Here is a 25,086-nt window from a genome sequence, read left to right as displayed (position 1 = left end):
CCAGACACCCAACTTTGGGTGGGCCTGGGCCCAAGATGGGTGGGCAGAAGAACCCCACCCCATCCCATAGGTGATTTGGTCTCTCCTCTCGCCTGCATGCCATATGGTCTCTCAAATATCCCTCCTCCCCTGCACACCTTTTAAATTTCAGATTTTCAGTGAGGAGCAACTAATACACACTACTCATATAGGCCCCACATCCTTCCCACTGATATAGCTTCCTGTTTCCGCATAGGTGGGAATACATCAGAGGGAAGGCTGTGGGGTCGGTGTAAGCAGTATGTATCAGTCGCTGCTTCCTGCAGGCGAAGATCTGCTATTTATAAGGTATGCAGGAGGGACAGTTGTTGGGAGTTTTCAGCGTGGGAATCTCTGCTGGCCACATCATAGGTGTGCTGCTACTGTTGGGCCTGAGCTCAAAGTGGGTGGGCCCCCACCCTTGGCTACGCCACTGCCATGGACGTGCAATCTTTAAGATCTTCTCAGTCTTCAGGTGAGGAGCACTTGCTGTGGCTATGAAGACCAGCATGAGAATGACAGTCTCTGCAGACATAGCTATGTCAAAGTTTTGTTTTTGTTGTTTTCATGTTGCTGTTCTGATGAGTCCTCTTGTCTTCTTGGACCCATATTAGTCTTAGTTCACATTTTTGAAGGCTTTTATGGAGCTCATTTCCAATGATTACACTCTTGGGCAGATGTTTCCTATTTGTTAATGTCAAAGTATAGTCACTGGAAAAGAGCTCCACAAAGACCTTCAAAAATATGGACTAAAACTGACATGGATCTCAGAAGACAAGAGAGCTCATGGGGTTAACCCCCCCCCCCCCCCCCCCGAAAAAAACACAATAACCACAAAACAAAAACACCCAAAGCTTAGCCATAGTTGTGTCTGCTTTCTGATATACTACTACTACTACTACTTAGCATTTCTATATAGTCATCACAACGGAGACTGCCATTCTCATGCTTGGTCTTTATAGCCAGAGCAAGTGCTCTTTACCTGATGACTGAAAAGATCATAAAGATTACAGTACTGTGAGGCTGGCAGTAGAGATTGCAGCTGCCATTTTGATGGAACAGCCACGATGGGCAGGAGTAAGTGGACATTGCTCCTGCTTGTTCTTCACTAGACCACCAGGGATCAGGCAGGTTAACCCAGGGGAGCCTGGAACTAGGTCTGTTGATGTTCAGGGGGTTAAGAGGGAGAGAGGGAGATCCTGGGCGGAGGGTTTGTTGATGATCTATAGAAGTGGGCGGGAGTGAGGGGATCCTGGGAGGTGTTTATTGATGTTCAGAGGGTGGGAAGGATGAAGAAGGGATCAGAAATGAGGGTCTGCTGATATTCTAAGGGGTGGGATGGAGGGAGGGGGGATTGTAATCGTAGGGGGGAGGAGGAGTGGGGATCTGGCCAGATACTCTCATGCGGGGCCCGGTCAATATTCAGCCAGGATATTTTACTGACTATCAGTCAGGACCCGCATAAAACTTGGTAGCTAGTACATGCCAAATAAACCCCTGCATATTTAATGCTGGTACCCAGACATGGCCCAGTATGGAATATAATCTGGGGCCAATTCTGCCTGCAGTAATCAGCTTTTAAAAAACGCTGACCACCACAAGCTGAATATTGACTGGATTGTTTTTAAATAGGTCCATACTCAGCAAGGTTTCTCCCCATGGCAGAACAGTACGTTGCCTGTAAGAAGCTCAGCAGTATGGGAAGACAGGACACATTTCTGATCCAGAGTCTTAAGTTGCTAATGTAATTTCAAGAGGGTTTATGCAATATTTCTAAGACATAACATAGCATCATATTAGATGACAGCAGTCTGTGTTCAGTTATAATCACTGCTCCCACTTTCCTATAGCAGTTTATGGATGCATTATGTGGCAAGGATTAGAACATTCTGCAGCACAATTTCTGAAAATGTGTCCCTTAATATAAAATTTTGTGCAATCTGTATAATTAAAAATACACTTCCTGTCTGCTTGTCTGCTTTACAAACAGCTCCTAGACGGATGAACAAATGTTTTAAAAAATGTGCCAAGTGAAAGTTCAAGACCTGTAGAAGATATTAAGGGCCCTGTTTACTAAGCCGCGCTATAGGCATGCTAGCGTTTTTACTGTGAGCTAAAACTTAGTGCACGCTAATGCTAGAGACACCCATAGGAGTATACAGATGTCACTAGCGTTTCGTGAGTGATAAAAACACTAGCACACCTTAGTAAACAGGGCCCTAAATGGGTTAAAGATTCAGAAAAAATGTTTTTGTGGGGTTTTAAATATCAATAGTGCAAAGTTTCCACTGGAATATACATATTATATATCTATGGATTTTTTTACTAATGTGTTCTAAGTCAGTTTCTATAGCTAACAAATATTGCTTTGGAAAAAAAAACATCTTTTGAAGACTCCTGCTCCAATTGCCATAAAAAGGGACTATGATACATTTTATACATTTGACTCATCTGCTTATCTAACATAAGAACATAATAGCCATACTGGGTCAGACCAATGGTCCATCTAGCCCAGTATCCTGTTTCCAACAGTGGCCAATCCAGGTGACGGGTACCAGGCAGAAACCCAAATAGTAACAGCATCCCATGCTACCAGTCCCAGGGCAAGCAGTGGCTTCCCTATGTCTATCTCAACAGCAGACTATGGACTTTTCCTTCAGGAACTTGTCCAAACCTTTTAAAACCCAGACATGCTAACCATTGTTAACACATCCTCTGGCAATGAGTGCCAGAGCTAAACTACTCATTGAGTGAAAAACATATGAGTTGTAAATCATTCATGTAAAAGAACTCACCAGTATAAATATACATAGTGGTCTCATTGCCTAGTAAAACATTGCTGTGTTTTAAAGCTTGTTTTAAGCAGTTCCAGTCCTTAGATTTAGGTCTGAGGTTTACTTTCACTGATTGTCCAAAACATACATATTTCTAAACACAATGTTTTGAAATATGCAGTTTATACAATTTATTTTGTAACAGCCTTCTTATTATTCATTGGTTTTCCTGAGGTCACACTCCAGAGAAGTTAATCCTGATGCCAGTGCTGCTCGGGAATCTATTCCTAGATATTCATCATAGTTGCTGAAAGAGATCATAGGTTGGCTCTCATTCTGTTTTGGAAATAAGTGTTTAAAACACTTCTGTAATAACATGTCTTATGCAATGAGAAGGCAAACGTAAGAAAACAATTTTTAATATATTTTGGTATCAAAAGAGCTAAGATCAGTAGGCAATGATTTGTGATGTACTAATCTGACACTGCAAAATCATTACTAGATTCAATCTAAGTGACTGCCTAAACTGTAGATATCTGGGGCAGAATATTTCTAAACATGATCAGTGGGTAAAATATGGAGGTCATTTTAGAATAGTTCCATGGAGTCTACATGTGTAAATAGCAGCATTTACAAATATAATATAAGCCAATTATACAATGCTCTTATTTTCATATGTAACTGCCATGGGTTTGATCTGAGGGAAACTTGTTCCGGGCTGCTTGAAAAAACTATGGCGTATATTATCAAGGTGCAGTAAAAAGTAGGTTTTTACTACATGATTTACCTTAGAAGTCTAGGGCCAATCACCCTCCTATACAATAGTCCCACCTCCCAGGCAGTAATCCTTCTCCCAGGCCCCCACCCTCCTATAGGTCCCTCCAGACCTACCTTACAGGAAATCTCTGATTTCTAGTGGTGAGGGCAGGAGTGAACCCTAGTTGCTCCTGTCCTTTCAGGTTCCTTCTTCCAAAATGGCGCTGGTGATCCTTAGTAGTACTCTTGTGGTACAATTACTAGGAGTCATGGTTCCATGTAAGAAATGGACCAACTCGGTTACCTGATGATCCCAGGTGGTAAAATAGTTCCTAATCATAGCTGGGATTTACAGGCTACACCATGGCTTGCAATGTGCACCCAGTAGCCTCCCCCCTACTCCCCTTCCCCTACCCCCTCCCTCCTGTTTTCAAGACATACAAGTTTTATCGATAAGAAAACCTCTCACTTTCTGCATCTCTCACTGACCCCCACCTTGTTCTCTGTCTGTAGCCTCCTTTTACAGGCAGAAGTCTATGACCTGTGCCTAGGTCTGCATTTTCCAGCGCGACCCCCCCTCCCCTTTTCCCCTAACCATCAGCAAACTTACAGGGAATCCAGTCTCTACCTCTACCTCTCATTTAGTGAAACCATCAGTTTAACTGGCTGCAGTCAGGACCTTGTACATAGAGAGATGCAATGTGCATATGTGGCTAATCCTACACCCCCTTTATATGTCTCCCCACCCACCCTGTAGTGCTAGTGTTGAAACATGTGCCGCTCTATGAAGTCATGTAGAAAAAAGTCTTAAGCAGAATTTACTTTGATCTGGAGGCAGTCAGGAGTTTATATTCTTGCTATGGCTACTGATGAGTTTGATGTGCGCTTGCACCATCCCTTCTCATGCATCATGGGAGGGGGGAGCCTCCAATAGTGGTAAAAGTTTCTTTGTTAAAAAATTGTTAGAAAACACTGATCTTACTTTAAAACTTGAAACCGGATCAAATTGTATTGTGTTACACCTGTTGGCAACCTATGCATGAAGACTTGTCAAACCGTTACCCATTTATACATTTTCTGGATTTGTTGCCGATGACATTTAACGATGACCTGTTGTTCGTTGATGATTTTATGGAGACTGGTTGTAAAAATGATGAGATTGAAAAAGCCTTTACCAAATATACACACCACAGAAATTTAAGTATTATATATATCGTCCAAAATATTTTTCGTCAAGGGAGAACAAGCCACACCACCACCTTAAATACTAAATATATAGTGTTATTTAAGTATCCGAGAAGAGAACAGCAGATAGCTGTTCTCGCCAGACAAATGTATCCGGGCAAGACGCGTTTCTTTCTTGAGGCCTTCGAAGACGCTATCAGAAAACCGTACAGCTATCTCATTTTGGAGTTGAACACCTTGATGCCCGAGGCTTACAGATTGAGGATGGACATCTTTCCCCCACTTTGACGGTCGTATATGGTGAGAAAATAGCGGGCTCCTATAAAAAGAAGTGATGAACCGCTGCTTTTTCCACATGCTGTAATTGCACTCTCACAGGCAACAACATGTCTAGCCATCTGAAGAGGAACCTGGAGTTTCAAAACTGTTAGTTTAGATTTTGTTCCACCAGAGAAAGGCCATCCTCGGTATCACTTCAGATGACTTAATAGCGGCTGTAGTGGAGGTAGCCCTAAACACTCTGAAAGGTATCATACCATTATCACAGCACCAGATTAGCATCCTGAAAAGACAAAGGTGTGTAATAGAGAGTCTTGGGGAGAAAAGGATACATCTTAAAACAAAGAAGAAGCTGGTGATGCAGTCTGGCGGTTTTATTGGACCCTTGCTAAGCTTCATCTTACCACTGATCATTAGCCTTATCAGTAATGCAGTAGACTGAAAAGATGTACTTGGCCCTTAGCCAGCAACTTGATCGTTTGAGGTCCTCCAGCACCCCATGAAAATATAACATTAATTAAAATATGTACATTAATTCACAGGATAATCTACGGAGAGGTACCAGAATATATGCTTCAGTTGGTTGACTTACCACCCAGAAACAGATCCAGTACCTCACGATCATATTTGAACTTACACTACCCAGACTATAATGGCCTAAAATATAAATCAATTTACGCCTCAAACTTCACTTACATTGGCACTCAACTGTGGAATGCCTTACCCAAATCAGTAAAATCTACCCAGAACTACCTAAACTTTAGGAAATCATTGAAATCAGTACTGTTTAAGAAGGCTTATTCCCCAGGTTCAACATAATCAGAACTATCCCTTACTATTATATGATCCAATGGACACATTATTATCTTCTTTATTTATTACTGATTAATTGTTAATCCTATCTCACTCTCAATACCTATTGCTGTTCAATTGTTATTCCTATCTTGCTCTCAATTTGCAAAATTGTACTTTACCACAGTATTATTGTAAGCCACTTTGAGCCTGCAATCAGTGGGAAAATGTGGGATACAAATGTGATAAATAAATAAAAATAAATAAATAAATTAATTAATTAATAAGAATGGATGCTGTTCAAAGGCTCGATGAAGAAATGAGCAGTATTTTTCAAAGTTACAAACTAAATGACTATGAAAAGGCCACACATTATTCAGCCTTGTTACAGCACTACCTGTTGTTTGTCAGACAGGGCAAAATGGAAAGAGAAAAAATAAACCTATATCTCCCCGAACAAAGTCCTAAACAGATGGAGGCATCGCTAGATATCGATGGACCCCCTGACCCTGTTCTTCAGCAAATGTTAAAAGGAATTGGTGCGTGTTATAGGAAAAACACCAAAGTGTTACTCGATAAACTATCCAGAAACATGGATGTGGTGACCTGGGGTGCTGATGGGACTTTTGTATACAAGGGGTACCCTGTCAGCGGTTCTAATTTGCTTGACCTAGCTCACATCTACAATGTTACAACTATGTAATTTTTGTGCGAAACTGACAGAGAAATCCTCCAAGCAGCCTGTTATACCTGCTATCTTGCTTTGGTGGATCAGTGTCCCAGAAACTTGTTTCTCCAGGTAAGGGAGGAAGTGTTCTTATGTATTCACATGTGTCTTTTGGCCTACCTCCTCTAAGCATAAGTTGGCACAGAGTACTATAGGAGACTGGGGGTTACTTGTAAAAAAGAAAACTAGTAAGTAACTGAAAAACACAGTTAAAACACCGTGGGGCTCTTATACTATGCTACGTAGGCGCCTACGCACACAGAACACGTGCCAAATTGGAGTTACTAAGTGGCCCTTGCAGTAATTTCAATTTTGGCGCGCATCCGCTACACGCATCTGAAAATTCTTTTTAAATTTTCTGACACGCATAACGGACGCTCGCCAAGTGGCATTTGACACGCGTAGGTCATTACCGCCCAGATTCTTTACCGTTAGGTCAATGGCTGGCGGTAAGGTCTCAGACCTAAAACGGACACACGTCAATTTTGATTTTGCTGCACATCCATTTTCGGCAAAACAAAAAAGAGGCCTTTTTTACAGGCGCGCTAATAAATGGATCAGCGTGTGCCCAAAACCTGCGCCTACACTACCGCAAGCCATTTTTCAGATTGCCTTTGTAAAAGGTCCCCTGTGTTTTTTTCAGTTAGAACTGAAAATAAGAAGCCCCACTTATGATCAATGAATATAACTAGATCTTTTCTTGGGCTGTGTTTGCAAGCATTGTCTATTGTCTGTGTACTGGCTTCTTCTTATGCCTTTACCCTAGTCCTTCCTTATGAGGCTTCAAGTGCCACTTCTCTGCCTGTTTGACTAGGACAGCTACATTATTCTGAAAACTCTATGAGACTTGTAGCACATTTATAATGCAACATGGTGTCTTGTTACCTAAAAAACATCAATGTTTTCCTTCAGGTTGCTAATTAATATTAAAGAGAAGCAGTTTAAGCACAGTCCTCTGTGTGAACTCATTAATCATCACATTCAAGTTGGACTACATACCATTAATTTGCCTTCCTATGGCCAAACTAAAAGCAAAATTTAGATCACAAACCTGTTTAAATCATACTAATATTACAAGAGAAAAAGTTGTAAAAATATAACAGAAATCTGGCATGTTCAAAGGTAGATTCAAACCAATCTTTGGGATAACCCAATTAAAACACAGCTAGAGATTAATAAAATATTGCACAGAGTCAAAAATGGACAGGAATTGAAGCAAAAATGAATACCCACTGAAATAATGGCAATGAGGGCAATACGTGGTTGAGCACTAAGAACAACAGAGATAATTATAAAGAAATGTAGGAACCCTTTCACTAAGCTGCTTTAGGCGCTAACCATGAGCGCTCAGTCCATACTTTGGTACATTCTCTTTTTATGTCTCAGCTGGACTATGCTAATTCTGTGTTGGCTGGATTGTCTAATGCAAATGTTAAAAAGTTACAAACACTGCAGAATGTGGCTATCTGTATTATTGTAACTTTTTTGGGATCTTGCCCGGTATTTGTGACCTGGATTGGCCACTCTTGTAAACAGGATGCTGGGTTTTGATGGACCTTCGGTCTGTCCCAGTGTGGCGATACTTATGTACTTCATAAATATGACCATGTTGATAGTTTTAATGCATAGGACTTACGTAGAGAAGGTTTCTGCTTCTCTGGTGAGATTGGTTGTAATTTATGCTCTTGTGCCTTCTTTGCTTTCACAGGCTTTGTTTCAGTTGACTGTTCCTCCTTTGGTTAAGTCTTTCCTAGTGTCAACTAGAAAGAGTGCTTTATTAAAATTTGGGTCCCGTTTTATGGAATGATTTACCTTTCTCTTTGCCGGGTGAGAAATCACACAAACGCTTTAAACAGTTGTTAAAGGCTTATTATTCTAAGATGGCTTTCTGCTCTTCCATTCCTGATGATGGTGATTAGTGGGATGATTTAGAGGGGCATTTTCGAAAGAAATGTCCAAGTTGCAATTTGGACATCTTTGCAAAACGTCCAAATCCAGGGGCAGGAAAACCCGTATTTTCGAAAAAAGATGGATGTCTATCTTTTGTTTCGAAAATACCGTCAGAGACGTCAAAATCCTTAAATTTGGACATCTCTAGATTTGGAATCCTTAGACATGGATGTTTCTGACTTTCGGCAATTTTTTGAAACCAAAGATGTCTATGTCAAAAACGTCCAAATGCAAGCAATTTGGATGTGGGAGGAGCCAGCATTTGTAGTGCACTGGTCCCCCTGACATGCCAGGACACCAACCGGGCACCCTAGGGGGCACTGCAGTGGACTTCATAAAATGCTCCTAGGAACATAGCTCCCTTACCTTGTGTGCTGAGCCCCCCAAAACCCACTACCCCCAACTGTACACCACTACCATAGCCCTTACGGGTGAAGAGGGGCACCTATATATGGGTACAGTGGGTTTGTGGTAGGTTTTGGAGAGCTCACTGATTCCGCCACAAATGTAACAGGTAGGGGGGTATGGGCCTGGATCCACCTGTCAGAAGTGCACTGCAGTACCCAGTAAAACTGCTCCTGGATACTGCCATGTATTATAATCTCATATATCTTTGTTATAAAGGAACATATATACCCCTGGATTCTATATATGGTGCTTAGATTCCACGCGGAGATAAGCATGTATCTTAATTGGCGTAACAAGGTAATCAGCATTTTTAACAGCACTTAACAAGCAATAATGAGCACTAATTGGCAATAATTACAATTTATGCATAGAAATCAGTAAGCGTATTCAGCACAACAAAATTTTTTTTTTCGTGTGCTACTGGGCAAAAAACATTTGTCCTATACTAAATTCAGTGTGCGTATTCCAAATCCAAAGTCAGAATTGTTGTAACACCTCAGGAAATTTTGTTATGCATAAGTTTGCCCAAATGAATTAAGCACTTGGAAAGCATTGAATAATTTTTTACAGAACGAGTTTTACTCCAACAATTACCTGATCTACATCAACGTTTTCGTAATAAACAGTATATCAAAATTTAATGGAATAACAAAAAAAGTCTCATATTCCAGTTTAAAAGTCTTACTTCAGCAAGGCCCAGTACTGCTAAAAGTGCTTCAGGCATCTGCTTTTGCGTTTGTGATCGGTCATATTTTCCTGTTGCAAAAAACCAGTAGTAGTCCCCCATCATGTTGGAATTCCAGTGGCCTTGATATCTGTTCTCCACTGTAGAAATGTCTTTATGGAACCTCTCTCCATGTTCGTCACTTACTTGTCCCAAATTGGGTGGGAAAAAGTCAAGATGGGAATGTAAGAAATGCATTTTTAATGACATTCAGCAGCCAAGTTGTTCATATGCTTTAAGCATGTTGTCTACTAGTTCAGCATAGTTTTCAGCTCGTCTGTTCCCAAGGAAGTTCTGCACTACTAGCACAAATGCATCCCAAGCTGCAAGTTCCAGAGGGTTGAGTTTTGTTCTGAATGTATCATCATGCATTAGTTTGTTGATTTCGGGGCCAATAAAAATTCTGGCCTTTATTTTAGCCTCAGTTTTCAGTGTGCTAAACATCTCCTTCAAATACTGGAAACCATTTCCATCGCGATCAAGTGCAATTACAAAAATTTTTATTAAACCAAATTAATGTGAAGTGGTGGAAGATAAACTTGAAGTGGATCGACCAGTGATTTGTGCTATACATTGTACCGACCAACTGTGTGCTCGACTCTGAAAGGCCACTGTCTCATTTTGTAATGATTTTTGTCATCACGACTGTTCCATAGGCACAAGAAACACATATGCTTCATGTACCCTAACTGTAGGCCAAGCAGCAGTGCTACCACTTTCAGGTCAGCACAAATATTCCATTTATGTTCAGAGTATTTGATCATTTTCAAAATTAACTCCATAGAAGCATGGGTCTCTTTCATTCCAACCCCATGAGCCAATGGAACAGATGGTTTTTCGTTACCATTGTGCAACAAGACAGCTTTCAAACTCGTTTTGCTAGAGTCTATGAATAGCCTCCATTCATCGGGAACATGTGTACCATCTAACTCCATCATAAAACCATTTACATTAGTACAGAAACAGACATCGCTTCCCATTGCATAGTATGCAGCTAACTTGGTGTGTCGATGACGAAAGTGTGAAGTTGTGGTGCTTCGTTGTAGCAAATTCCATTCCCGAAGTCTAGAAGCTAGCAGTTCTGACTTTTCTTTAGATAATGACAGATCTCTTACCAGATCATCTAAATCTGATTGGCTCAGCAAGTGCGGCTGACCCTCCAGTTGTTCTGGATCAGGAAATACATCATGCCAATCAACATCTTCTTCTTCATCAGGATCAGAAGCGTCAGTTTCAATTGCTGTTCTTGCTGCGGGAGGGGCAGGCACTGGATTCTCTACATCGTGTGGTACTGGTTTAAGAGCAGACTCACAGTCAGGATACACAATTTGTGACTTGTTTCTCTTTGAATAGCCAGCGATTTTAGCAAAAATAACAGTCTGAATGGTGATTTTTCTGCTCACGTCAAACCATCGGCACTGCAAAAGCCATTCCTTTCCTTTTACCATTCAACCACTGCATTAGCCCAGAGTAACACATAGTGCAACAAACATGAGGTGCCCAGCTTTTATCTTGATCTCCAATTTGACAGTCAAAGTAATACTTGTAAGCAAGGCGCACTCGCTTTGTCAGATTCTTGCGCTGATCATAAGTAATGTATTTGCTACATATGTAGCAGAAATTGACTGGATCGTTAACACATTTGCATCTATCCATCTTGCCTTATATACTTACTGCTGACATCAGCCAACAGACCTGTCTGAGCGCATCCGGACAGGTCCGGGCATGTCTGTTGGAATATTTCCAATATATAATGCATTAATATTATAAGTGAATCGGCTTTGCATGTATAACTTAAAATCTAGACGTGTCAGGCAAATTCAGAGTTCATATTTGGAATCAGCGGGTTCAATTTAGTATAAATCACATGTTTTTCTCTCAGTAGCAAAATCATTGTTGTGTTGTGAGAACTGTGCCTAAATTGCAAAGTGCACAGTTCAAAATAAATGTAGCTTAAAAGGGGCATGTTTATGGGCATATTTATGGGCATTTTGTGGGCATTCCAAAATTTCTGCGCATAATTACAGAATACGTGTCAGTGTGCCTAAATCTACATGCATGGATTTACACCAGGTTTTTATTGGTATAAATGAACGCACTTAGATTTAGGCGCTATATTATTGACTAAGCGTATTCTATATACTGTGATAAACACAGTGACTTCCCTACCCTGAGGAGGCCGCCAGAGGGTGCTCTCCTACAAGGAATCTGGAAAATGCCCTGATCTGGTTGCTAGAGGGAGCTAAAGGGAATACACCAGTGTAGTGACCAGAACTTGCTATAAGTTGGGCGAGACATTTGAGACTGAGACTTACAGCACACATAAGTGTTTTAGAGACCTTGTTATATATTGTGATGGGGAAGGCACGGTCCTGATACCCCATTGCCCTTTTCCCACTAGATTGGCACATAAGGAGTGCAGGAGTGGTTTGGAGCTCAGGAGAAGGAGAAGACCTAGAGCAGAGTCCCCTGGATTGGGAGGAAATTTTCCCTGACTGCAGCTGTCCCGGGGCTGGCAGAGAACGCTGAATGGGAAAGGATTAGCTCATAAAGCCACTAAGGGAAAGAAGGATGTCTCCTTAAGGCTGGGGGTAGAAGGAAGTTGTTACATGGGAAATAGTCCCCCAAATATCCCTTCTAGGGAGCGGTTCCATGTAAACCAACTCTTGGTACAGAACTTCCCCACCTTAGTACTAAGGGAGGGAAGGAAGACCCGGGACGCCCTCAGGGAGAAGGGAATAGGGCTATTCCTTCTGGGCTAAAGCCAAAGTTACTCCATTTGGCCACCAGGCGGAGCTCTGGGAATGAAACCCAGTTCTCTTGAGTGAAAAAAACAATACATGATGCCTCCTCTGAAGGGAAGCTAGGGGAGAGGGGCCATGACCTGCACAGCAGAAAACAGACAGAACTGAGCAAGGGGAAGAGGGCCAGAAGCAGGAGCTCCTCCTGAAGCAGAGGGCATGGCCTACTACTACTTATCATTTCTATAGCGCTACTAGATGTATGCAGCACTGTGGAGCCTCCAGCCCTGCAGGAGGGGGAGGTGAAATGAAATTCTGGTGTCAAAGCTTGCTGAGGGACAGTTCAAGGAACTGAAAAAGGGCTGCTGTGGGAGACCACAGAGAGAGCAGAGTGGTGAAGCAGTGGGTGAGCTGCCAGCCCTTCAATAGTAATAGGGGCAGATTGCTGAAAAAAGTTTGTTTGGAATATTGGAAGTTGAACTGGGCAACCCTTGTGGGAACAGTGCAAGGTGCAAAGACTCTGAGCATTGATTTCTGTTTTTATTTTTATTTTTTTGAAACTTTGGATTTATCCTTTTCTTGTTTGCTGGATTTGTTAGAATACTGGCTGGCTAGAATAAAAGAGGAAAACCTGGACTGGATCACTTTGTGGTCTTGACCTGAACTGGTGAGGGAACTACAAGGCTGGGTGCTTTGGATAATGGTCCAGAGGACTAGAGGTGCAGAGGACTTAGGGTTATCACAATATTTGTGAGAAGTATAAATATCATTTGCATCACATTTGTTATTTTGACACACAGAGTGTGGAAGCCCATAGAGCACTAATGATTGCCCAGTTCAGGGCTAGATTTAAAAAGACTGCTGGAGGGCTGGATGCCAACTCCCATAATTGATTGTGACTAATTAGTTTGCACATGGATCTGGGATCTGCGCCCAAATTTGAGCAATCTATACATAATACGGGGGATACTGAGGACTTCCAAACCTAATACAACAATATTATTGAAACCATGCAATGAACATTCTTCATAAGTACATATAATACAACAATATTATTGAAACAATGCAATGAACATTTCTTATAAATACATAATATAATGTAATATAAATATGGCTACTTTACAATCCAATGGGCATTTAGAAGAAACCTCCAGCAAAACAAAAATGAACAGAAATGAAAACCTTCTAATCAATTTACAATAATAAACTAATAAAAACCAACATTAAGCTTGTGATTAGCAGAAAGTCGTAATGAAAGTTTAGTAGTTATCGGCATTTTGATATAAGCATCAGTGCTACTCTTAATCAAAAATATTCAGGCTTAAAAATATTATTACTAATCCAGCTTAAATAAATTATTATCCGGCTAAATGTTTGAAAATGTGTCATGAATTCAAGGACTGTAGAAATTACACAGAACCACTATAAGCTCTCTGACAACTCAAACTGCAGTATATCCCGGCACATTTTTCAAAACCAACCCTCACATCCAAACATTAAAACCTAAGAGCACAGTTCATCCCCAAACATTAAAAAAAAAGGCAAATACCAAAGTAGCTATGAATAAATATAGAAAATAAATAATTATAGAATTTCTATGATAATATAAATGAGTGCTAAAAACAACCAAAGGTAGTATGTCAAATGAATGAACACCGCTCCCAGTAAAAAAGTTACAAAACCACTGCCCATATTTATCATATCTTAAGAATAATAAACTAGAGCACCTTAAAAAATGCTACTTTTTAGCTATCCAAACTGTAAGAACCATATTATCAGGCTGTCACGATATATCTAGCCAGCCACACACCTGGGGCTACCCAGTGGCCACTTAGAAGGTCTATCCCCAGCACACCTCAGGTCCACTTGCACCTGCCGCTTATGCTCTACACTAACACCCTCATCCCAACGACTGGGTCCCAACTGCCTCTGGGCGAGTCTCCCACTCTCAAATTATCCACAGTGATTTTTTAGGTTACTGGAGGCCACACTCCCAGTGATCCCACAGTTCTCAGAAAGCACTCACAGACCCAACACACAAACCACCAGGATTTTTAGTCAGTCCATACAAGCAGAGGCAATAAACTGAAAAATGTTATTGTCAGGAAAAAATTAGAACAGTGAAAGGAAAAGGTGCAATCGCAAACAGTAACAGATAACTGAAATATGGATCAATTATAACACTAACTAATCATTTGTTTACTATCTAAATAGTACCTGGGGAGATCAGGACATATAGCTGCTCACTAGTTATCAAATATAACTTTTCACAGGGCCTCAGCAAAGAGATCCTTCTCTCTTTTCTCCCTGGCTAAGACTGGAGCAAAAGTCAGTATATTCTAGATGAAATTGAGCTCCTGGGCCAATCAGAGCCCAGAACAACAAGTTTTAAAAATAGTTGGCCACATCACTGCAGGTTACCTCTTATCCATGTTAATTAAAGAAGGAATAGTCAGTCCTCTGTAACAGCTTCAAACATAAGCATGCACCACCTGCTGGTCAAACTAGAGAAATACATTTCCAGAAATAATACAAGTTACAGGCTTAAAACCCACTGTTTTGTCACACAACCATTGGGCGCAGGAAGACTTCCACTGGTGGGGCTTAGGAACACCTCCCTGCTCAGGTATGTGGGCTCACAGGGGAGCAGGGACCACAGGGGGAGGCAGGACAACATTTTGTGCCCCTCTGTTTGGCTCAGGCACCCCCACAACCGAGGTCTAGCTACACCCCTGCTATAATGTACTCCTTCTCCTTGATGTTTGTCAGCCATGGTGGTTTATTGGTTGAATAGCAAAGAACTTCACAAAATAAGACTGAAGTGTGAAATGTGGTTTATCAGATACATGAACATGTAGAAACAATTTCATGGGAAGATGCTCTATATTCCCCTAACAATTAACACAGGGGCTTTGCATAACTATCTATATAAAGTAGATGCATGTGCTTGTTTGTTTCTTCATGTCCGAACTCCTCCGACTCCTGAAGAGCTATGGCCACCAAATCAGGCATGCAGACTCTACCCGCAGCTGTCGAAGTTATTGAAGCAATTTGGTTCATGGGGGCACTCAGGGGAGGGGGAGCAATACTTCTATCCATTTAATAAATAGGCTGCTGGTCAGAAAGTTCTTTCTTGATGTTGCTAAGCGACAAACTGCTTGGGACAGGGTGAGGGCCCAGAGACTGGTGGGAAGAAACATGGACAGCAGCTGTGCAGTTGTCCCTCTCTCATTCTCTAATACCCTCTTTCCTAACAATTTCAGTACAAGTGAGGTTCAGAGACTGGTGGGAACAGGGTAGGAAGAAAATATTAGGTCAGACTGGGAAGTCACAATCAATTATGAGAGTTGGCATCCAGCCCTTGGTATTAAAGAACAATCTTTTAAAATCTAGCCCTGAATGTGTGTGTGCATGAATTCACTACTCTGCGAGGGTTACACTCCTCGAAAAGGGCGGGAAACTGAATTTCAATATGCCCTTGGTAATCAATAGAAATCAAACAAAATAAAACATGGAAAAGAAAATAAGATGATACCTTTTTTATTGGACATAACAATACATTTCTTGATTAGCTTTCGAAGGTTGCCCTTCTTCGTCAGATCTGAAATAAGCAAATGTGGTAGATGACAGTATATATAAGTGAAACATCCAATCATTTCCTTGACAGTCTAACAGGGTGGGGGTGGGTAGGAGGTATGCCTGGGAACATCAAAGCATTTCAGTGATAGTGTAATAGGATGGGGTTGGATAGGTGAGAGGAGGGTGATAAACAGAGCAATACAACTTATGCCCTTGAAAAGAAGGCTGTGTTTTGACAGGAACATGGTGAAAGCCAAACGGCAGGCACTTGCTAGATTGAAAGAAACAACTAATCAAGAAAATCAACCTAAAAAAAATTGACAGGAAAAGAAAAGTTAGTGCTAGTATCCTATACTGTTTATTGTAAGCAACATTGAACTCAAACTTGTTTGGGATAATGTGGGATATAAATGTCACAAATAAATAAATAAATAAATAAATAAATAAATATTTTCTGATTTAAAGGAGTATTAAACTTAATGTCAAACACAAACCACCCCAGTCACACTCACCCATTCTTTTTTTTTTTATTTGTAATTTTAATGAATTTTACAAGAAACACTTGTACAGAAAAGGAGTATTACCATACCATACAAGAAAATATTTTATTAAGAAAATCTATTAAATGATAATTACTGCTAAAGTCCACAATTATAGGCAAGGCACAATTCAAAAATTGGTTAACATAGGAAAAAATGAATAGAACATATTCCCACTTATCCTATCACGGAGTAGATACTAATGGAGGAAGCACCAGAGAGTTTACGGCTGGTTCTTTTCTGGAGTCCAGGAATTTTGCTAATTGATCACTCTCAAAGAAAACATATTTAATATATTGAAATTTAATAACACATTTACAAGGAAAATTAAGCCAGAAAATTCTCCCTGTGACAATACACGATCACGAAGTTTCAAGAAAGACTGACGTCTTTTCTGAGTTTGTCTAGCAATATCAGGAAATACTTTGACTTTGCAATTCAGAAAGACTTCATGTCTATGTTTAAAGAAAGTTTTTAAGATCCAGTCCCGATCCAGCTGTAGAACAAAGTCTATAATTAATATAGCAGGTTGTACTCCACATAGTTCATCTTCAATTGTTTGTGATAAATTCAAATTTAGCTCCTCAAATGGGGTTTCCATAGATGGTATTATGCGCTCACTTGGTTTCTTAACATAGGGAGCCAAATAATAAATCCTTGCTACAGGTGGAAACAATTGTTCAGCAATTTTTAATACTTCAGAAAGATATCTTTTAAATGTTATTAAAGGAGCCACTGCTGGAACTTTAGGAAAATTTATAAATCTCAATGTTTTCATCCTTTGTAGATTTTCTAAAGTTTCTATTTTCCTATGTAAATGTACATTTTCTTTTATTAAAGTTATTTGACTCTCTTTAATTTGATTTGTTTCAAGTATAATTGTTTGTTCAAAAGTTTTAGTTTATTCCAACTGTTTTTTCAAGTCTGCTATTTTAGCTTGATTTGATTGAGTAACTCTAACTATTGGAGATAATTTCTGGGTTAAAGAATCTTCTAAACATTCCAAAGCATCCCAAATTTTTTCTAGGGTTATTTTCTCCGGTTTTTTAGGAAATAATTTCAATGTTACCTCTTCCTGAGCTCCTTTCTTAGAGCCAGTCTTGCTCTCCTGTGATTCAACTACTGCTCTTTCGGTATTCTCAGCAGTAACCACCAGCCAGGGTTGCCAGGTGGAAAATTTTTTTCCCACCCAAACGAGCCCAAATCCAGCCCAAAACCCGCCCAAAGTCAAACCCCGCCCCTAACACCCCCACCCCCACGTCATCACCCCCGCCCCCGCCGTCATCAACCCCGGCTCCGCCGTCATCAACCCTGCCCCCGCCGTCATCGGCCCCGCCTCCCCGTCATCGGCCCCGCCCAAAACGTCACTAACCCCGCCCAGAACGTCACTAACCCCGCCCCCACGGCCGAAAAAACCGCTTTAAAAACCGCCCAAAAGACCCAAAACAAGCCCAAAATACCGCAACCCGCCGCGGGCAAAAATTTCCTGTGGCGGGTCGCGGAAAACCGCCCAATTGGGCGGTAAAACCGCCCACCTGGCAACACTGCCACCAGCACTGCTGTACTCAGTGTTCTGCTAGCAGAGTCTGCCCCTGCTCCCAGATCAGACATCTCCTCATCGGGTCTAGTCAATCCAGGGCTCTGGTCTGCCAGCATTGCCGACATCAAAGGAGGACTCTGTTCCTCTGGGCTCAGAGTGGTCTCTCCCTCTGGCAGGTAGGTCGGTTCTCCTCTCATCGATCCCTCCTGCAGCAAGGGTTGTTGCCCAGTCAATTCTACTCTGGGAACAGTGAAACGGTCCATCGGTCCCAATTCCTGTCTTGCAGAGGGAGCAGGGTAAGCCCTCTGTTTGCCCCTTCTCTTGGGCATGGAAATGTATTTTTTTAAGGAAAAAAAAACAGCAAGAGAAAGTTGAGTGAGGAGCTGTTTCACACACGTCCTATTCAGACGCCATCTTGCCCACACTCACCCATTCTAATACAGCACTCATCAAAACACCTCACTCACACTCACCTGTTCTCATACACCCCTCAGCAAAACAACCCCAATCACACACTCCAGAATAGCACACTCCCACTCATCTCTCAGCAGTACACCCCCACTCACACACTACAGAATAGCACACCCCCACTCACATTCATCCGTTCTCACATACTCCTCAGAAAAATACCCCACTCACACTCATCCATTCTCACACACCCCTCAGCAAAACCATCACACTCACCCATACTCACACACCCCTCAGCAAAGCACCCCCACTCACACTCACCCATTCTCACACACCTCACAGCAGAACCCCCTACTCAAACACTCTTCACCAGTACACCCCCATGCACACTCATTCATTCTCACACTCACCCCTCAGCAGTACACCCCCACTCATCCATTCTCATATCCCCTTAGTAGCACACCCCCATTCACAGCCATTCTCATATCCCCCCTTAGTATTACACCCCCACTCACACATTCTCACCCCCTCAGTACTACACCCCCATTCACACTCACACATTCTCACACCTCCCCTTAACAGTACAACTCCTCAGTAGCACACTCACACTCACCCATTCTAACATACCCATTCACACTCATTCTCAGTAGTACACTCCCACTCAGCCATTTTCACACACCCCTCAGCACTGTCAATGTTTAAGGCTCGCTTAAAGTAGAATATATTTAAAGCAGACCATAGTTTTTGGGCCAGTCATAGAGTGGAGTGGAGTGGAGGAGTAGCCTAGTGGTTAGTGCAGCGGACTTTGATCCTGGGGAACTGGGTTCAATTCCCACTGCAGCTCCTTGTGACTGTGGCCAAGTCACTTAACTCTCCATTACCCCAGGTACAAAATAAGTACCTGTATAAATGTAAACTGCTTTGAATGTAGTTGCAAAATACCACAGAAAGGTGGTATATCAAGTCCCATTTCCATCTAGATACTAAATAGTTGTTTTCTATCCAGGATGGTGGAAACCACAATGGAAAATGAAATACGGCTTGCAGATCAGCAAAAAAGGCAGGCTCGACTAAGAGTTGATGAAACATCAGAAGAATATCAAATACGACTTGTGCACCAAAGGGAAATGCAAACTCAGATAAGGAGTATTGAAAACCAACAAGAAAATGAAATATGACTTCAGTACCAAAGACAAACACAAGCTGTTATCAGAGCCCAAGAGACTGGACAGAGAAATGCTCAACCTTTAGAAAGAAATTGTAAAAGAGAAGCCAGTAGACAGGGCCGGTCTTAGCAATTGCGGGGCCCTGTGCAGACTAGTTCGGTGTGGCCCCTTGCCCCTGCCTAGCCCCACCCTTGTCTAGCCCTGCCCTGCCTAGCCCCGCCCCTTGTTGACAAGCTGTGTTTTAACATTGTTATTTATGAAATTTCAAATAAAGACAAATGAAGCAAAACTTGTAGAGAACAAATAATTCAAATAAGCACAGTGCAATCATGGGAAGCCGAAACCTAGCATAAAACAATGAAAATGAACGGAATAATTTCTGGTTAAATCCACTACAATTAGGAGTTCCAATTTTCGTAATATAGAAGACAATAAAGGAAAAATATTAATTAACTAAGAAAAGATACAGGTATGTGGGCAAAGTACTTGTGCAAAAGCAGAACCTTACTCTACCATAACAGCACTGACTCCCAGATAACAAGGAGAAACAACTTCATCTATGAAAAGGCAGCACTGTAATATTATTGTAAATATTACACCTGACCCTAAAACCCCAATACACTATCTAGTGAGAAAACAGAATGGGAGTGCTCCAGATCTCTACACAGAAAATACATGCTAGCAGAATAATGCACCTTGTTCACACGTGCAAAACACAGACAGACCATCAACAAATGAATCAAGGAATCACAGACTAGTAAGAAATATGAAGGCAAAAATCTGAACTGGAAAACTCAAAGGAATCAGAATCTGTGTGTACAGCAATACTAGAGAAACAGAAATGGCATGCAAGATATCAGAGATCCATATTTCCCAAAACTGACATGTTCCAACTGATAAATTCAAAATAAATTTGTTTTTCTACCTTTGTAGTCTGAACATTTTATTTTTCCATTCAATTTGGTCCGTGTCTCATCTGCTTTTCCTGGATCTCTTGTCCATTTGACATTTCTTCTCTCTCTATGTCTGTCATCCATCTTCTCTCTGTGTCCCTATCTGTCCTGTCCAGCACCTCTCTTCTGTGTCCCTGTTCAGCATGTGCCCTCTTAGCTTCCCTATCCACCCTTTGTCCAGCATTGCTCTGTGTACCTGTCTCTACTCCATGCCCAGAATCTCTTGTCTGTGCCCTGTCAGTGCCCTCTCTCTTCCCTTCCTCCCATACCCCACAGGTCCAGCATTTCTCCATCTCTATCCCTTGCCCCTAGTGGTCTGGCATAACGCCTTCTCTCCATCTGTGGGTAAAGCGTCTCTCCTGTTCTGTTCCACTCTCCCCACTGATTCGGTCTCTGTCTCTTCCCTCCCCCAGTCTGGTCTGTCTCTCTCCCTTCTTGTGCTCCCCATCCCGGCAGGTCTAGAACATATCCAATTCCCTCTCCTTCTAACCATCCTCCCCAGTCTACCACATCTCCATCTCCCTTCATTGCCCCCTTCCTGCCCAGCACATCTCCATCTCACTCCTATGCCCCCCTCCTGGCCCTGCACATGTCCATCTCCCACTAGCCCCTCTCCCAGGCCCAGCATATGTCCATCTCTCTCCATCCTCCCCCTCCCTGGTCCAGCCCTCTCTAGTTTCCCCCCCTGGGTATAGCCCCCCTCCCACTAGTCCAGCTTATGTCCATCTCCCTCTTCCTCCCTCCCTCCCTCCTTCCCCGAATGGTCCAACATATTTCTCCCTTCTCACCACCTCAAATCAAGAGTATCTCCCTCCCTCTCAGATCCTCTAGTTACTTCATCCTGATGCCAGCTACAATTGAGGCACACTGCTGCATGGCTGGCACCCCCTAAAACCTATAAATTTGTGCCCACCCTCCACTAGTGCAGCATTTCTCCCCTCAGTGCCAGCACTTATTCCTCTTTCTATTTGCTTCCCTTCAGTTCCTACACCTACCCCTCTCTCCTTACTCCCTCAAACCTACTGTAGCACCTACCTCTCTCTCCTTGCCCCCCCCCCCCACACCTTTGTCTCTCCCTTCTCTTTTCTCTTGCTGGCGGTCGAAGCTTCCTCAGCATCATGACAAGGGCAAGGGCAGCGATGTAAGCAGGCTGCTTTTGGTAGCCCCGGATGCCTTCCTTCAGCCGTGTCCTGCTCTTGAGGAACTTCAAAGAGGGTGAGAGGCGGCTGAGGGAACTCCTCCAGGGCTGCCAAAACAGCCTGCTTACATTGTTGCCCATTACCCTTGTCACCCCTGCCTAAGACCGGCCCTGCCACTAGAAGACTATTAACAAAGTCCAATTTACAAGGGGCAGCTTTCCTTACAACTCAATGGAAGAATATGAAGAGTCTCCTCAACTGAGTATTGGCAAAACAAACATTGTCTGCAAATCATGTTGTGCACTAAAATTTAAGGCAGAATCCCCGGTATTTGTTCCTCAGGAGGTAAAGTAAGACTCCCATTACTAAATGCTCCTCCAGAACCACTAAAATCCTTATCCAATAGCTGCACACCAGCTGTAATACATTTTCTGGAAAACATTACAAAATATAACTCACGTTTTCAAATGACCTCATTTGGGGCACTTATTACAAATTATATTAAACATATTTAATATTTATCTACTCCTGTGTGTTCTATTTCTGTTTGTATAAACAAAAATGTATCTATATAGATATATCTATACCTATTCTTTGTGTTTCGTTTCTCGCATTAAAGACATCAACCAAAATGTAACAACCATCATAAATGAGTTAAAAATGCATTCTTATATAGTGTTATTACACAAATAAACCTTGCTTATCTCAATTACAAAGTACTAACCTATCGCTGAGCGATGCCAGTGGGGACAGCTAGAGGCTTAATAAGAGGAGCCCTATATTCTGTTGTAGCTACATTTCATTTAATTCTCATTTTATTAAGTTTATAAACTGTCTATTGTGGTGTACAATTATAAGCATTCACAATATTATTACAGTGCAATATTTACAGAGACGTACCGTAATAGCCTAAAATATCACATAAAGCAAGTTAATAAATAACAATAGAATAAGATTGCCTAAATAAAAACCCTAGCAAACAAATATGCCTTCAGCTTCTTCTGAAATATTAAACATTATTGCTTGTGATGCAGACTCAAAGATAAGAGAGTTCCACAATTGCAGGCTTGCAATGAAAAAAAATTCATAAGAGTATAGTTCATCCATATCATTGCAGGCATCTGTATTGATAACAGTTCTTGATTATAAAATACTAACAACATTGTCAACTCATTTTCCATTCGATTATGCACCATCCTATAAACTAAATATAAGCACTTAAACTAATCTTCAATAAAATTGGAGTAATATGATTGGTTTGTCTCATTTCTGTAATAACCCTCATAGCTGTATTTTGAACTACAGTACGTGTAGCTGCAATGACTTGATATGAGTCAAGTGATGTCTGATATAGCATGTCTCTAAAGGCCTCTTTTACCAAGGCACGCTAGTGTGTTTAGTGCTCGCATATATTTAGGGCATGCTAAACGTTAGAGATGTCCATAGGAATATATGGATGTCTCTAATGTTTAGCGTGCCCTAAATTCTAGCGTGCGCTAAAAACAGTAACGCGCCTTAGTAAAAGAGGCCCTAAATATGGTTTTGCTAAAGTTTGGACAACCTTTTAAAAATATTGCATTACCACCTTAGGGGGTGAGTCTTATTACATAGTAGCATAGTAGATGATGGCAGATAAAGACCTGTATGGCCCATCCATTCTGCCCAACAAGGTAAACTCATATGTGCTACATTATATGTATACCTAACCTTGATATATCCTGGCCATTTTCGGGTCATAGACCGTAGAAGTCTGCCCAGTAATTGCCCCGCCTCCCAACCACCGGTGCTGCCACCCAATCTCCGCTAAGCTTCTGAGGATCTATTCCTTCTGAACAGGATTCCTTTATGTTTACCCCACGCATTTTTGACTTACAAGTGCATTCACTCTGCAGTTCCTCAGTACCTCTCCAGTCTTATCTCTTCCTACACTCCTCCTCAGGAACTTTGTTCATTCGGTAAATCTCTCTTATCTGTACCCTTCTCCTCTACTGTGAACTCCAGACTCTCTTCCTTTTGTCTTGCTGCACCATATGCCTTGAATAGACTTCCTGAATCAGTATGACAAGCTCCAGCTTTGGCCGTCTTGAAATCTAGGCTAAAAGCCCACCTTTTTGAGGCTGCTTTTAACTCCTAACTCCTATTCACTTGTTCAGTACCCACATCTGGTTTATAATTCCCACCTTAAGTAATTCCCTTATCCCTTATTTGTCCTGGTTGTCTGTCTTGATTAGAATGTAAGCTCTGTCAAGCAGGGACTGTATCTTACATGTTAAGTATACAGTGCTGCATACGTCAAGTAGCGCTGTAGAAATGCTAAGTAGTAATAATAGTAGTAAAAGGTGAGTTTTTACTGCATCTTGATTTACTATGAGAGTTAGCAACCATGGTAAATAAATAATGTTACTTGCAAACAACCCCTTGATCCAAAGCCCCCATTCTGCCCCCCCCCCCCTCCGATTTAAAGCATCTTCTGATCCGGATCGCTTTCTCTGATCTAGAACCCCTAAGAACATAAGAACATAAGCATTGCCTTACTGGGACAGACTGAAAGTCCATCAAGCACAGTATCCTGCTTCCAACAGTGGCCAATTCAAGTCACAATTACCTGGCAAGATCCCAAAAGAGTAAAACAGATTTTATGGTGCTTATCCTGGAAATAAGCAGTGGATTTTCCTAAGTTCATCTTAATAATGGCTTAAAGACTTTTCTTTTAGGAAATTATCTAAAATTCATTGTCAGAGAATGTGGTAAACTTCTTTACCACATTCTCTGGCAATGAATTCCAGAGTTTAATTACACATTGAGTGAAGAAATATTTTCTCCAATTTATTTAAAATTTACTATTTAGTAGCTTCATTGTATGCCCCCTAGTCCTTGTATTTTTGGAAAGAGTAAACAAGCGATTCACGTCTACCCGTTCCACTCCAATCAGTATTTTATAAACCTCTGTCATATTTCCCCTCAGCCATCTCTTCTCCAAGCTTCCTCGTAGGGAAGTCATCCTATCCCCTTTATCATTTTCGTTGGTGTTCTCTGTACCTTTTCTAATTCTGCTATATGTTTTTTGAGTGCGGTGACCAGAATTGCACACAGTATTCGAGGTGCAGTTGCACCATAAAGCAATATAAAGGCAATATAATATTCTCATTTTTGTTTTCCATTCCTTTCCTAATAATACCTAACATTGTATTTGCTTTCTTAGCCACCGCTGCACAGTGAGCAGAGGGTTTTAACATATCATCAATGATGTCATCTAAATCCTTTTCCTGGGCATTGACTTCTAATGTGGAACCTTGTATCATGTAACTATCCCATTTTTGACATGCATCACTAAGCACTTGCTTACATTAAATGTCATCTCCCAATTGGATGCCCCCTCCTTGATCCAAAGCCCCTCCTATCCGGGCT

The sequence above is a fragment of the Microcaecilia unicolor genome, chromosome 2 (assembly GCF_901765095.1).
Source record: "Microcaecilia unicolor chromosome 2, aMicUni1.1, whole genome shotgun sequence".
NCBI classification, from domain to species: Eukaryota; Metazoa; Chordata; class Amphibia; order Gymnophiona; family Siphonopidae; genus Microcaecilia; species Microcaecilia unicolor.
The sequence above is the reverse complement of the archived record's forward strand: the minus strand, read 5'-3'. Positions refer to the sequence as shown.